Source organism: Prionailurus bengalensis, chromosome C1 (assembly GCF_016509475.1).
Source record: "Prionailurus bengalensis isolate Pbe53 chromosome C1, Fcat_Pben_1.1_paternal_pri, whole genome shotgun sequence".
NCBI classification, from domain to species: Eukaryota; Metazoa; Chordata; class Mammalia; order Carnivora; family Felidae; genus Prionailurus; species Prionailurus bengalensis.
In genome coordinates this window covers 198,328,671-198,341,914 of record NC_057345.1, presented here as the reverse complement: position 1 = coordinate 198,341,914, position 13,244 = coordinate 198,328,671, and the positions used below count along the sequence as shown (strand labels likewise).

The 13,244-nt window shown below is 33.7% G+C and overlaps 1 protein-coding gene across 4 annotated transcripts in view; it reads left to right on the top strand.

Annotated features, from left to right (window-relative positions):
* ERBB4 (erb-b2 receptor tyrosine kinase 4) overlaps positions 1-13,244 on the top strand; it is a 1,144,797-nt gene that overhangs the window by 106,387 nt on the left and 1,025,166 nt on the right. The gene's annotated exons all lie outside the window — the stretch shown is intronic.

The following is a 13,244-nucleotide window of genomic DNA, read 5'->3' as shown; positions in this document are numbered from 1 at the left end:
TAATCCTATTTACTAAGCAGCAGCATTTTTATGGCACTTATGATCCTGATGACCAAAAATAATAATTCTAACATATATTATTTGTGTTTATTAGAAAATAAAATGCTTTGATTTTTTTGTATTAATGACATAAAGTGAAAATTTTTGTATATAGAAAGCATACAAAGTAAATAAAACCTACAAAGAGACATAATTGGCTTTAGAAGGTGATTCTTCATTTTGAGTAATTTCTCTTTATTGGTAGGTCTTATGTAAAAACAAAAAGAAGCTATTCTGGCCTAAATACAATTAAATGTATACAAAGTATAGATTTTAAAAATATGGCTACTAGTTATATGTCATGTACACAGTTTTTGCAAATGCAGTTCTCCCTTAGGTAAAACACATCCTCTATCTGTGTATTAGACACAAGTATTAATATAAGAAAAAAATTAACGTTTAAAGCCAAGATACATAATAAATACCAGACATGAATCTACTTTCTTTCATAGGCATGACTTTCTTTGAGGCCAGTAACCATGTAGCAACTCGAGATAAATTTATGTAATATGGAACAAATAGCTGCCTTCACTCAACAACAGCCTTATCTGTCTATCTGCCTGTCTGTCTGTCTGTTCATCCATCCATTCATCTACCTCCTTATTTACTTTTGTTTTCATTATAAATTAAATTTCTGAAACATTTGATATTAAGTCGAAATGTGACACAAAACAAAACAGAATAAGACAGTTCTTCAGAAAGGCTTTCTATGAATTACTGAATCTTAGAAGTATGTTTTTAATATTTCAGTGGAATTCCTTTCATGTCCTCAAAATCATTAAGTTTCCTTTTAGTGGAAGTGCATTAAATATATATTTAACCTGTTAGATTTTAGCAAAGCAGATGATTTAATCTGCCCAATGAGTATATTTACCCAAATGGTTCCTTCCTCTTTATCTCTTTTTAGAGCAATGGTGCAATTCTATGAGTGAATGAATTGCATTCTTTTGCTTCCCCTCCAAATTAATGGTACAGAGTCAAAGACAAGTTATGATAGATATTATTATTAATATTATTAAACTATTAATGTCATTAGTTATAAGAACCTGATAACTCAAACTATACTTAATAGTTTTAAATTGATTTACAATTTTCGTATTTTGTTTTAATTACATTCCACAACTGGGAATTTGTCAGTGTATTTTAGTCAAATATTAGAAAGTATTAAATATGGCGAACAGGCTCCAGAACCAGACCCATACAGATTTGAATCTAACTACCGTAATTTTATCTTGCGTTCTTTAACAAGATAATTATCCCTCTGTGCCTCAGTTTCCTATTCTATAAAATGAGAGTAATAAAAGGACCTGTCTGAAAATACTGTAAAGGAGAAGGATGATAATTCTTATAAAGTGTTTATTATAATGCATGGGGCAGATTAAGAGCTTAGTAAATGTTGGCAAATGTCCTATACAATTTTGGGAGAGGACGATTAGTTTTTTAGAACATGACCATCATTTCTGCTATGCTCACCTACCCAAGCCTATGGGATCCTCGGAAGATGTAAGCCTCCACAACTTAAACAATTCTGGCTTTGCATTTCCACTCAGTGGAAGGCTGATGTGGGTGGATAATTATTCATGGACTCCTCTACTTTCTGGGTTTTGTTTAAGTTTATCCACTAATCCGTTTGGGAACCTACAGTAGGAAATCAGAGTGATAAAGGATAGAGAGGCTGGGTATTTGTTTCCTTGGTTTCCTCCCTGTGAGATCTTTATCTGTGTTCTTCAACAAAGGAAGCCGACTCTGTGAGACTTTCCTTGCTCTGTATATTTCTCTTCTTTGGTTTAGTTTTGTTGGGCCTGGGGCTGATGCCAGCACAGAGGAGCTGGTCTCATTCCCACACTATTCTTTTTTATTCCCCTGTACTGCTAACAACTTTATAAATGAATAATTTTTATATTAACTTCCTTTGAATTATCCTAATTTGTGCCATCTCTTGGTTGCTAGGACTTTCATAAATTGGGGAATAAGCAAATAGTCCCCTGTACCTAGGCCATTTCCTAAAAGTGCTGCCTGGGAGGGGGACTTGGGCTACTCCGTCTATATTGCCTGAGACTTCCCTTCTCCTCCCAGATTTAGTGTATTTTTTTTTTTTTTTTTTTTTTTTTTGGTCTCTTCTCTTCTTGATACTAATGTGTGGGCTTTACCCTAAATCCTTTCACCCTCCCTCTGGTTTAATCTCCTCAATGGTTTTAAAGTTTTTAAAGGCAAATACCAAGAAGGGAGTTACCTTTGGAAACCAGTGAGTTAAGGGAACCCAATGATCTAGCTATTTCCTTGGAGTTAAAGGAAGAAAAATATAGTGTTTATAAAAGATAACTTGACTCCTAAAAACATGAATTAAGAGACAGGTCTAATTACTGTGTATAAGTAATTAAAAAAAATTAAATTAAAATAAAAATTAAATTAATAAATAAAATTAATAATTAAAATAAATTAAAAAATTATGTTTAAATATGTAAATATATATTAAATTAAATACATATTATATATTTAAGTGATATAAATATAAATATATTGTATATAAATATATTATTTCCTTTATTAAAAAACTTTGCCCAGTTTGTAAGTCATTCTTGAGCCCATAACTTAATGAAAAATAAAGATTCCACAAGAGATTTGTCAGTTATTTTTATACTGTTGCAAAGATAGAGCTGATTTATCTAAGTAAGATTGAAATCCTATCTACTATATGCATTTCCAACATAAAGGCATTATTGTTCTAAGTTCTGTATTTATGTTATAAATGACTTCCTAGTAGTTTAAAAATTATCAGACCCATACAAATGAAGCTTGTAGAATTTGCTATTGCCCTCAGTCCCTCTTTCTCCTGTAGTTTTTCATGCATCCTACTTTTGTTCCCATTTCACTAGGCAAACATTAGCTTGTAGCTTATGCACCCAGTGCCCCCTCCCCCCGCCCCCACAAGCTGACATTCCCTGAAAAATTAAACAAGAGGGACCAAGCAAGAAAGGACAATTTCTTATAGGTATACTGCATAATTTCCAATAAGGCTCACTAATATTTCTTTTAGTTTCTGGGTCCTCAAATCATTGCTAGTTTACTTACTTACAAGAGAATGAAATATATTTGTTGGAAAATGAAGTGAATTATATGATCAATGATATTTTATTTCATAATAGAAGTTTTTATGGTGTTTTTCCCAGCTGACATAAAAAGTATCCATACACTGCAAAACAATTACAAGCACTCACAATTATTCCAATAATTATTGTCCAAATTAGAAGAAACTAAAGATAAATTTGAAGGCTTAAGGCCAAATATGCAGTGGAGAGACTGGATACCTTTAAAATATATATATATATATTTAAATTCAAATTAGTTAGCATACAGTGTAGTGTTGGTTTCAGGAGTAGAACCCAGTGATTCATCACTTACATGTAACACCCAGTGCTCATGGAAAGGGGGTAGATTTTAAAACTAGTGCAACTATTTGTGTGTTGGTTTTCTTAGGTCCATGCACCAGGACTGACAATATGATAAACTGTCATTTCTACCTTAAACCCTCACCCTTGCCTTTCATTTGCAAATGAGCAAGCAAGTGGCTTGTTTTTAACACATGGACCATTAACTGCCTTCTTCTATTTGCATAGTAATGATAGTGAACCAATGGTGATTTACTGCTTTAACTTGTATCATAAATAACAGATCATTTACGCTGCTAATTACACTCATTTCCATATCAATAATGCATTCTGGGTTGGGTTGGACTACTGCATTAGAAATGGAATGGAATGACAAATTGATTCTCCACTAAAATGATGTAAAACAGGTATCTATTACAAATAGATACTGTTAAGTAATGTAGATAAATACAAAAGACATTTTTATACACTATCCTGTAACTTGAAACACCCAAAAGTATAGAGATTTATCAGAAAACTATTGTCCCATGTAAAAGCAAAAGTGTTTAACTGTTGTTTATATCTGTTGAAGTCTGTCAGCACTTTTTGACTAGACTATCATAATCCTGAAACCTTTGTCTCCTGTTTACATTATGGATGGTGGGACAATTAGCTTTTAGCTCCTATTATGTGACCCTAAACTGCACTCACAGTCTGCAAGGTATTTTTAAAATATAGGCTTTGCTTCAAAAGGGGTGATCATGAAAGTTTGTGAATAGGTGGTACAAACTCATTACTTCTAGAGAATCATCAAAGTTCATTCAGTAGATGCCTTATAGATCAGGGATATTACACACTCACACATAGATTGCCTTATAGATCAGTGGTGTTACACACTCTCACATTTATTGCATACTCATCATTAGTATAAAAGTTCCTCAGAGTTCCTGTGTGTGTGTGTGTGTAGTCACATAAAGAGAAAGACAGAGGGAGAGAGAGGGAAAGGAAGAGAGACCCAGAAAGAGTGAGATAAGATTTTTTTGAGAAACTAATAAAATATCAGCTTCTTTGTTTCAGCCACAGAATAAAAATATTAAAACACATTGAAATACATAATTAGAAGAAAATACACTATGAAAAAGGACTAATTTGTACAAGCCATAGCCACAGTATTTTTAAAATAATTAGTTTAATATACATTTGGCAATAAAATGCAATCAACAAGTAACTACAACATCAGAGATTATAGTTTGAGATTTGATTTAAGCCCTCTAGGAAGAGTGATGTCACACACTTAAAAATGGGGAACAATGACAAATAATATATTTCCAAAGTTGTTAGAGTTTAAAATACTTCATAAAGAAGCTCAGACAATGTATAAATGAACATGGTGATGAAAAGTCTTTGATTGTAATTTTTGACACCAAAGCATTTCTGAAGATAAATGTTTTAATATGTGAAAATTGATTCAGAAGAAAACTTTATGATTATAATTGAACTGAGGAGCTAATAATTCACATGATTAGGTGACTTATACAGCATATCAAGAATTTGATTATTAAGACAGCTAGTGGACAGGGACAAAGAAATGGAAAATATATAAACTTTTCTGTTCCTCCAAATTGTTGTTTAAATGATGGACATCAACTAGCAAGAAAATGCTAGGAAAGATTAACAATAGAGAATAAGCAGAGGGTTGATGGAGGGAGGAGGACAAGGGATTAAGAAGGGCTACATTCAACTGATGAGTGGATAAAGAAATTGTGGTTTATATACACAATGGAGTACTACGTGACAATGAGAAAGAATGAAATATGGCCTTTTGTAGCAACGTGGATGGAACTGGAGAGTGTGATGCTAAGTGAAATAAGCCATACAGAGAAAGACAGATACCATATGTTTTCACTCTTATGTGGATCCTGAGAAACTTAACAGAAACCCATGGGGGAGGGGAAGGAAAAAAAAGAAAAAAAAAAGAGGTTAGAGTGGGAGAGAGAGCCAAAGCATAAGAGACTCTTAAAAACTGAGAACAAACTGAGGGTTGATGGGGGGTGGGAGGGAAGGGAGGGTGGGTGATGGGTATTGAGGAGGGCACCCTTTGGGATGAGCACTGGGTGTTGTATGGAAACCAATTTGACAATAAATTTCATATATTGAAAAAAAAAAGAGGGGCTACATTGGGATTAAGAAGGGCACTTGTGATGAGCACTGGGTGATATATGTAAGTGATGAATTACTAAATTCTGTACTTGACACCAATTTTACCATATGTGTTAGCTCGAATTTAAATAAGAAAATTAAAAAAATGGTAGGAGAGGATAAATGAAACACAGACACTTATCTTAAAAGTGTTATTCATTGACAGATTAATTTATATGTAGTAAAATGATGGAGATACATAGGTAACCAAGAAAAAGAGAGAAGTGGAGTTATGAATTGCTAGTAAATTTAGTTTTCTTCAGATGTGAATAATATTTCTCCCTGACTCAATATTACTTTTTGTACTATAATATTTATGACGAAAATGCAATTAAATTTTCTTTTAAAATATACATGTATTTTATTTTGAGGAGGCTTTTTGATGTTATTGTTTTAGAAAACAACTGCCTAGTACTTTGGGAGAAGTATGCAATTACTTTATAATAATATATTGATTATTGGAAACATTTTATAAGGATACATACACATACACACATATACATACGTATACATTATGTGTCAGTAGATTTTTTAAAATTTCAATTTCAGGGGCACCTGGGTGGCTCAGTTGGTTAAATGTCCGACTTTGGCTCAGGTCATGATTTTGCAGTTTGTGAGTTCGAGCCCCACTTAGGGCTCTGTGCTGACAGCTCAGAGCCTGGAGCCTGCTTCAGATTCTGTATCTCTATCTCTCTCTGCCCCTCCCCACCTTGTGCTCTGTCTCTCCCTCTCTCTCAGATATAAATAAACATGAAAAAATTTAAAAAAGTACTTTCTAAAAAATAAAAATAAATAAAATTTAAATTTAAATTAAAAAAATAAATAGTTAAGGCATTCAAATTATTCAAAATTCAGGGTGCCTCAGTGATTTAGTCAGTTGAGCATCTGACTCTTGATTGAGGCTCAAGGCATGATCCCAAAGTCCTGGGATTGAGCCCCCCATTAGGCTCTGCAATGAGCAGGGAACCTGCATAAGATTGTCTCTGCTCAGCTCACTCACTCTCTCTTCCACTAAAATTAAAAAAAAAAAAAAAGTTGAAAACTCAAAGGTACAAAAGAAAACTCACTCTTTGACAGTCCTCCCCTCACCCCTGTCTTTCAGCCACCCAATTTTAGTTTCTAGAAATGATAATGTTACTATTTTCTTGGATATCCTTTCTGAGACACTCTATAATATACTTTTATATAATTACACATATATAGATATATTTTTCTTATTCCCTTTTCACACAAATGATAACATATTGCAAATTGTGTTGTACCTTCCTTTAAAAGATATAATATGAAGACTGTTCCGTATCAGTAAATAAAATTATTTTTTTTAATATATGGGTAAGTGTCAGTATCAAACTAAAGGTTATTAAACATTGATTTTCTTTAACTTCAGAAGATTTGAGCCGATTAATAATGAGGTAGATTTATAAGACTAAATTACATTCTTGAACTTAGTATTATAATTATTTTATAATGACCTTTTCAAGAAAGCTTTAAAAAATCTGCTTACATCTTTAAAACATCATATATAAAAGGCAGATGTGGCCATGAATGCCTGTATTCATATTTCTGGGCAATATTTTTTCATGGGTACATAGTTAACATTAGCTATCACCTATCGGATTATTTTTCTATACATCATAAATAAACATAGGTCACTGTCTCTGGTAGAATAAAGTGATTGAAAAATTGATGAATGTCTTTCTGCTTACATTTTTCGTTCTGAAGACAAGTAAAAATTTTATTATGGGCATAAGTAAATAAGGTATTTGTGATTTCTGTAAGTATATATTGAATTTCTCAACTGTTTCATAGCAGCACTACTTCTTCAGCAGAACAATCTAGGTGCTAACCTAAGGCAATCTGGCTAGGTAAGCTACAACTGTCAGTAGAGGGCACAACTATCAGTAGAGATTTGTTCTAAGTAACAAATCAACTTGTTTTGTGTAGCAAGTTTGAGTATACGTATTATTTGATGCATGACAGTGGAGATACATTTTAGGATATCACAGGACCTTCTTATTTTTATGTAGCCTTGAAAAGTTGTTCCCTTCTGATTGGAAGTGGGAGGAGAGCAGGCTTTTATGATCATAGATGCACTATACTCATTTCTTGTGGATGTATGTGGTTTAGCTGAATGGAGGGTAATTAGAAGAGTCAACAATAATAGCACAAAATTTCACTGATGTGTCCTCTCTAGTGTCCGGAATAGTCATTATTGTATAGCCTAGGCAGTGCTAGATAGAGAGTAGGTCTTCAATAAATATTTATTTAATAAATAACCAATCTATAGGTTTGAAAGTAAAAACAAAGATTGTCTTTTTGGTTCCAATAACTAAGTAGGCATTTTAATCATAGGAAGGCCTGTATGAAACCCAGGGAGACAGTGGGAGTGGGGAGGAATTTAAAGAGGAGTTGTCAAAAGATATCTAATAACTATGAAGAAAAAATTAAATATGATTAATAATAGTTGTAGTTGAGAAGAATTATGAATTATATCCTAAAATTTGTTATTTTTAAACATTTGATCTTATGTGATTAAACATAGACTACCAAAATGCTATTTAAATTTTAATAATGTATTTTGGTGATTAAAAAAATACTATTGAGCCAATCAGGACTACAGACAAATCTTCCCATCAGTAGTTCAGGTCACATGGTCAAGTAAGTGTCTGTACACACCTAGTGAAAATGTACCTTAATCAAAGGTTCTCTTTGCCCAGCATATCACCTTTTAAAAAATTGAATACACAAAACGAAAGCTAAGAAGAGAGAGCACCAAATGCACAGATTTTAAAGAATGTTAAAAATAGATGCACGTGGAGAATTATAATTATTGTTAGTTTGCCTATGCTGTGTAGATAGCAATTACTTAGTATTAATCATTTTCACATATGTATTTGTACACTAATCCAGAAGCTCACAGGCAGATATCCCACATGTAGGTAAAAATAAGTTACATGCATGCCATACTTACTTCATGCTCCTGCTTGCAGTGTGGACTGAAATTGATCAGTATGTCATTTTCCCAGTATAGATGAATGTAATATTACCAGTGGTCACCAGCTCTTGACTACTTGCTGAACTTTATATATGGTCTTCTCTCTTTGCCTCAAAGGTGATACCTCTTCTGTGATTCAGATTGACACTGTCAGCTTTGGGCACCTTCTGATGTCACTTTCTAAAAGACAGTAGCTAAATTACAAAACTTTAGTTGAACACTGCATGTGGTGACTGTAATATGTTTTCTGTCCATAGGATTGTTTCTCTTAGTATGCTTATCATCTGCATTTGCTTGCAATTGGGTTGTGTTTTTATTTGCTCTCCTCATAATTATCTCTGTGGAGTTAAGTATCATGAATATTATTATATCAGTAGCTCTATTCAGTACTTATTTACTCAGATTATCTTAAATTTTTGACAACTTTTGTTTCCCTTACCTTCAGAGACATGTCTAGTAAGAAGTTGCTGCGGCTGAGGTCAAAGGGGTTGTTACCTGTTTTCTCCTCTAGGATTTTGAAGGATTCCTGTCTTATATTAGGTCTGTCAACCATTTTGAGTTTGTTTTTGTATATGGTGTAAGAAAGTGGTCTAGTTTCATTCTTTTGCATGTTGCTGTCCAGTTGTCCCAGAACCATTTGCTAAAGAGACTTTTTTCCATTGGATACTCTTTCCTGCTTTGTCAAAGATTAGTTGGCCATACATTTGTGGGTCCAGTTTTATTCTATTCCATTGGTTCTCTATTCTTTTTCATTGGTCTATTTGTCTGTTTTTGTGTGTGGTGCATCTTTATAGCATATTAACAGTATTTGACCTAGAAGTCTTAACTCGGAGTAGAATATACATTTGCAGGAAGCAAAAAGACCCCTAAAAATAAACAAACACAAAACATTATATAATAGAATATTGCTATGATCAATCCATTCTTTTAGCAAGCGTTTATTGAGCCAGGCACTGTGCCATGTGCCAAGTATACACTATGCCCTGACCTCATAATGCTTGCCATCTACCTGGAAAGAGAGCCATTCAGCCAGTAAGTGTGAGGTATGCCATGAAGGAAGCCCGATTGTTACCCTATCATGCTCTTTGTAATACTGGAAGGGTAGTTTATTAAGAAGTCTAAAACAGGACTTCAGAAATAATGAGACTGTACTTCTGAGTAAGATGCAGAATGGAACTTCTATAAGAAGGCATGCTTAAAGTGAAAAAGCAAAAACCGTGACTGGGAAGACAAAGACCTTTGTGGATATAATTGAGACTTTTGATTTGTTGAATGGGAAGACTCAAACAGATCCCATTCTCTATAATTAAAGCACATTATGTATACATTTGAAGAAGTAATTATAAGACCTTGCCAAATGAGTTAAAAATAATTTAATAAATATATTTATAAAGCAAGAAATTAAAGTATTTCCCTAAGATTTAAATTTCATTTATATTGAGCATAATGGTAGGCTGGGCATAGCTTGTCATTTCTAACATACCAAACATTAGTTTCTAAGTGGAAAATTAAATTGTGCAATATTGTATTTACTTCTTGAAACCGTTTTCAAGATACATTAATATATAAGAATATATACTTGACTATATTTTTGGTGAATAGTGTATATAATATTTCTGAAATTTGGATTTAGGTATGAATGTTATAAAATAGAAATATCTGTCATGATAATCTATTTAGGTATTAAGAAAAGGCATGAATGCCCGATATTCTCAGAACCTTTTCTGAAAGCTCACTAGATATTTTAGGTTTCATAATGTATTCAGCAATATAATTTTTATAACTTTGCACTTAGACAAATCCATTTTAATGTAACATATTTAAGAAATATATTGAACAAAATAGTGTAAATAAGTTAACTTACATTTAAAAATTTTCTTTTTAATGTTTATTTTTGAGAGGGTGGGGAAGGGCAGGGAGAGAGGGAGACAGAATCCAAAGCAGACTCCAGGCTCTGAGCTGTCAGCACAGAGCCCGATGTGGAGCTTGAACCCATGAACCATGATACCATGACCTGAGCTGAAATTGGATGTTTAACCAACTGAGCCACCCGGGTGTCCCATGTGAACATTATATTTTAAAGTAGAAAACACAAAAAAGCTTTCCTACTAGAGCCAGTAATAGTGTCGTAATGCATGAAATTTTACAAAATCACAAATATAATCAATATTCTGGGTCCAATTAACTTTAGAACAGGACACTGATTAATTCCGTTCTAGGTATGGATTGATTGCATAATATATTCATGTGTCTTAAATCATATTATATAAAAGTGAATAAGGTGCATTTCACTTCTCTAACACATAGCAAGTCCTCGAAAATTAAGTGAGAAATTGGAAAATGAGTAAGTGAATCAATTAAATTAATAATGAATTTCAACTCTTTAAAAGAGGATCTATTATAATACTATGCATTAAAGACAAATATTTGTACGTGCACTGACATGTATATGTTTTTATGCACCCACACCCAGTATCTTAAAATTACAAGTAATATGAATGTTGCAAACTGAATGTTTATGTCTTCCCCAAAATTCCTATGTTGGAGCTCCAACCCCCAACGTATGGTCATTTGGAGTTGGGGACTTTGGAAGGTTTGGATGAAGTCAGGAGAGTGGTCCTTTCATGATGGGATTGGAACCCTCATAAGACGAAGAGACAAGAGAGCCTGCTCCCTTTCTTCCTCTCCCTCCACCTGTGCATATGCTAAGGAAAGAACCTGTGAGCACCCAGTGAGTAGACCATCTGAAAGTCAAGTAGAAGGCTTTCACTGGCTTGCCTGGGTGGCTCAGTCAGTTAAGTGTCTGACTTAATTTCGGCTCAGGTCATGATCTCAGGGTTTGTAGGTTCAAGCTCTGCACTGACGCCATGGAGCCTGCTTCGAATTCTCTGCCTCCTTCTCTCTCTGCCTTTTCCCCATTCTCTCTCTCTCTCTCTCTCTCTCTCTCTCTCTCTCTCTCTCTCTCTCATAGTAAATAAACATTTTTTTTTTTAAAGGCAGAGGGCCCTCACCCAAAACCAAATCTCTCAGCACCTTGATCTTGGACCTCTCAGCTTCCAAAACTGTAAGAGTTCAATGTCTGTTGTTTAAGCCACCCATCCTAGAATATTTTGTAATGGCAGCCCAAGCTGACAAAACAATGTCTAACTTAGGATGGAGAATTATTTAAAGTCAAATCCATCTTGTCTTTTTTGGTTTATCACCATGTTTGGTATGATTCTGAAGAAGTTCAATCTATGGGTACCTACATACATAGTTCAGGTGCCTGCAAATTTCCCTGTTTAGTGTGTTTATCTCCACTACTTCTAAAAGCAGGGCAAATATTTACTCTTTGCCTCCCCTGGGCATCTAGTTGCAGTGACTGCATATCATATCATTAGTGTCACTTACAGATACTGGAAAATCACCTGTCTGTGCTGAAAGACACTATAATTTTGAAAGGTCAGTGCAAGTTTTCCAATAGCAATTTTGGATAGATGCAGAGTGAATTTTGAATGTATTCTTACAGTTACAAAATATGAATCTATAGTAGAGTTTACACAGTAAGTTATTAAATACTGTTTGAATAAGATATAGGCAAAAAGAGTAGCATATCTTGTTTCTCTACATAAAAGAAAGTAGAAGTACTGCTGTTTCTCTGAAGCTTTTGTATTGCACTGAAATTCAATATTTAATAATCTTAATTGTAATAAACTAAACTGTGCAGGATTATATTAGGGAGCTAATTCAAGGTAAAAATACCACAAATACCAGTTGTCCAGGTAATGCTTGCCTTACATTAAAATCTACCTAAATCGTTTGCTGCCATGAGCTCTGTGTGGTAGGTCACTTAAATTTCTTAAATAAGAAACTATCTTCTTTTTTTAAAAAATTTTTTTTTTCAACGTTTATTTATTTTTGGGACAGAGAGAGACAGAGCATGAACGGGGGAGGGGCAGAGAGAGAGGGAGACACAGAATCAGAAACAGGTTCCAGGCTCTGAGCCATCAGCCCAGAGCCTGACGTGGGGCTCGAACTCCCGGACCGCGAGATCGTGACCTGGCTGAAGTCGGACGCTCAACCGACTGCGCCACCCAGGCGCCCCTAAGAAACTATCTTCTAACTAGAGCTTACTTAATTAGAAATCTAGGGGAAGTACAATTCATTTTAATCAAAAGCATTTTAAAGTTACTAATTTAGTATATTTGAAAATGTTTAATTCCTTTTATCCTTAATTAATATCATTGTTTTTTTTGTTTTCTTAATACTTTAACAGTTGAAGAAAACCACATCTTTTTATTTATGAACTATAATTATGATATAGATTTTGATTTTATTTTTTTAACAAAGGCAGACTCTCTTCATAGAAAATGACTGTTATATGAAACTGGTGTGAAAATTGTTAGACTTTTGGCTGGTAGAGAATACATTGATTTGGACTATTGTAAATAACACTCTCTAAACTACTCTAAATTTTGTATTTAGGCATTATAGTGTAATTAATAAGTTTGGAGAACACTAGAAATGTTATTAACTGAGTGAATTACACTGGAAATTGCCAGGAACTAGACTTTATAACACTAATAAGCAATTCTTCACATACCATTGATACATTTAACATTAAGATGGTGGAAATTTGTCGGCATGCTTTCTCTTATTCTTTT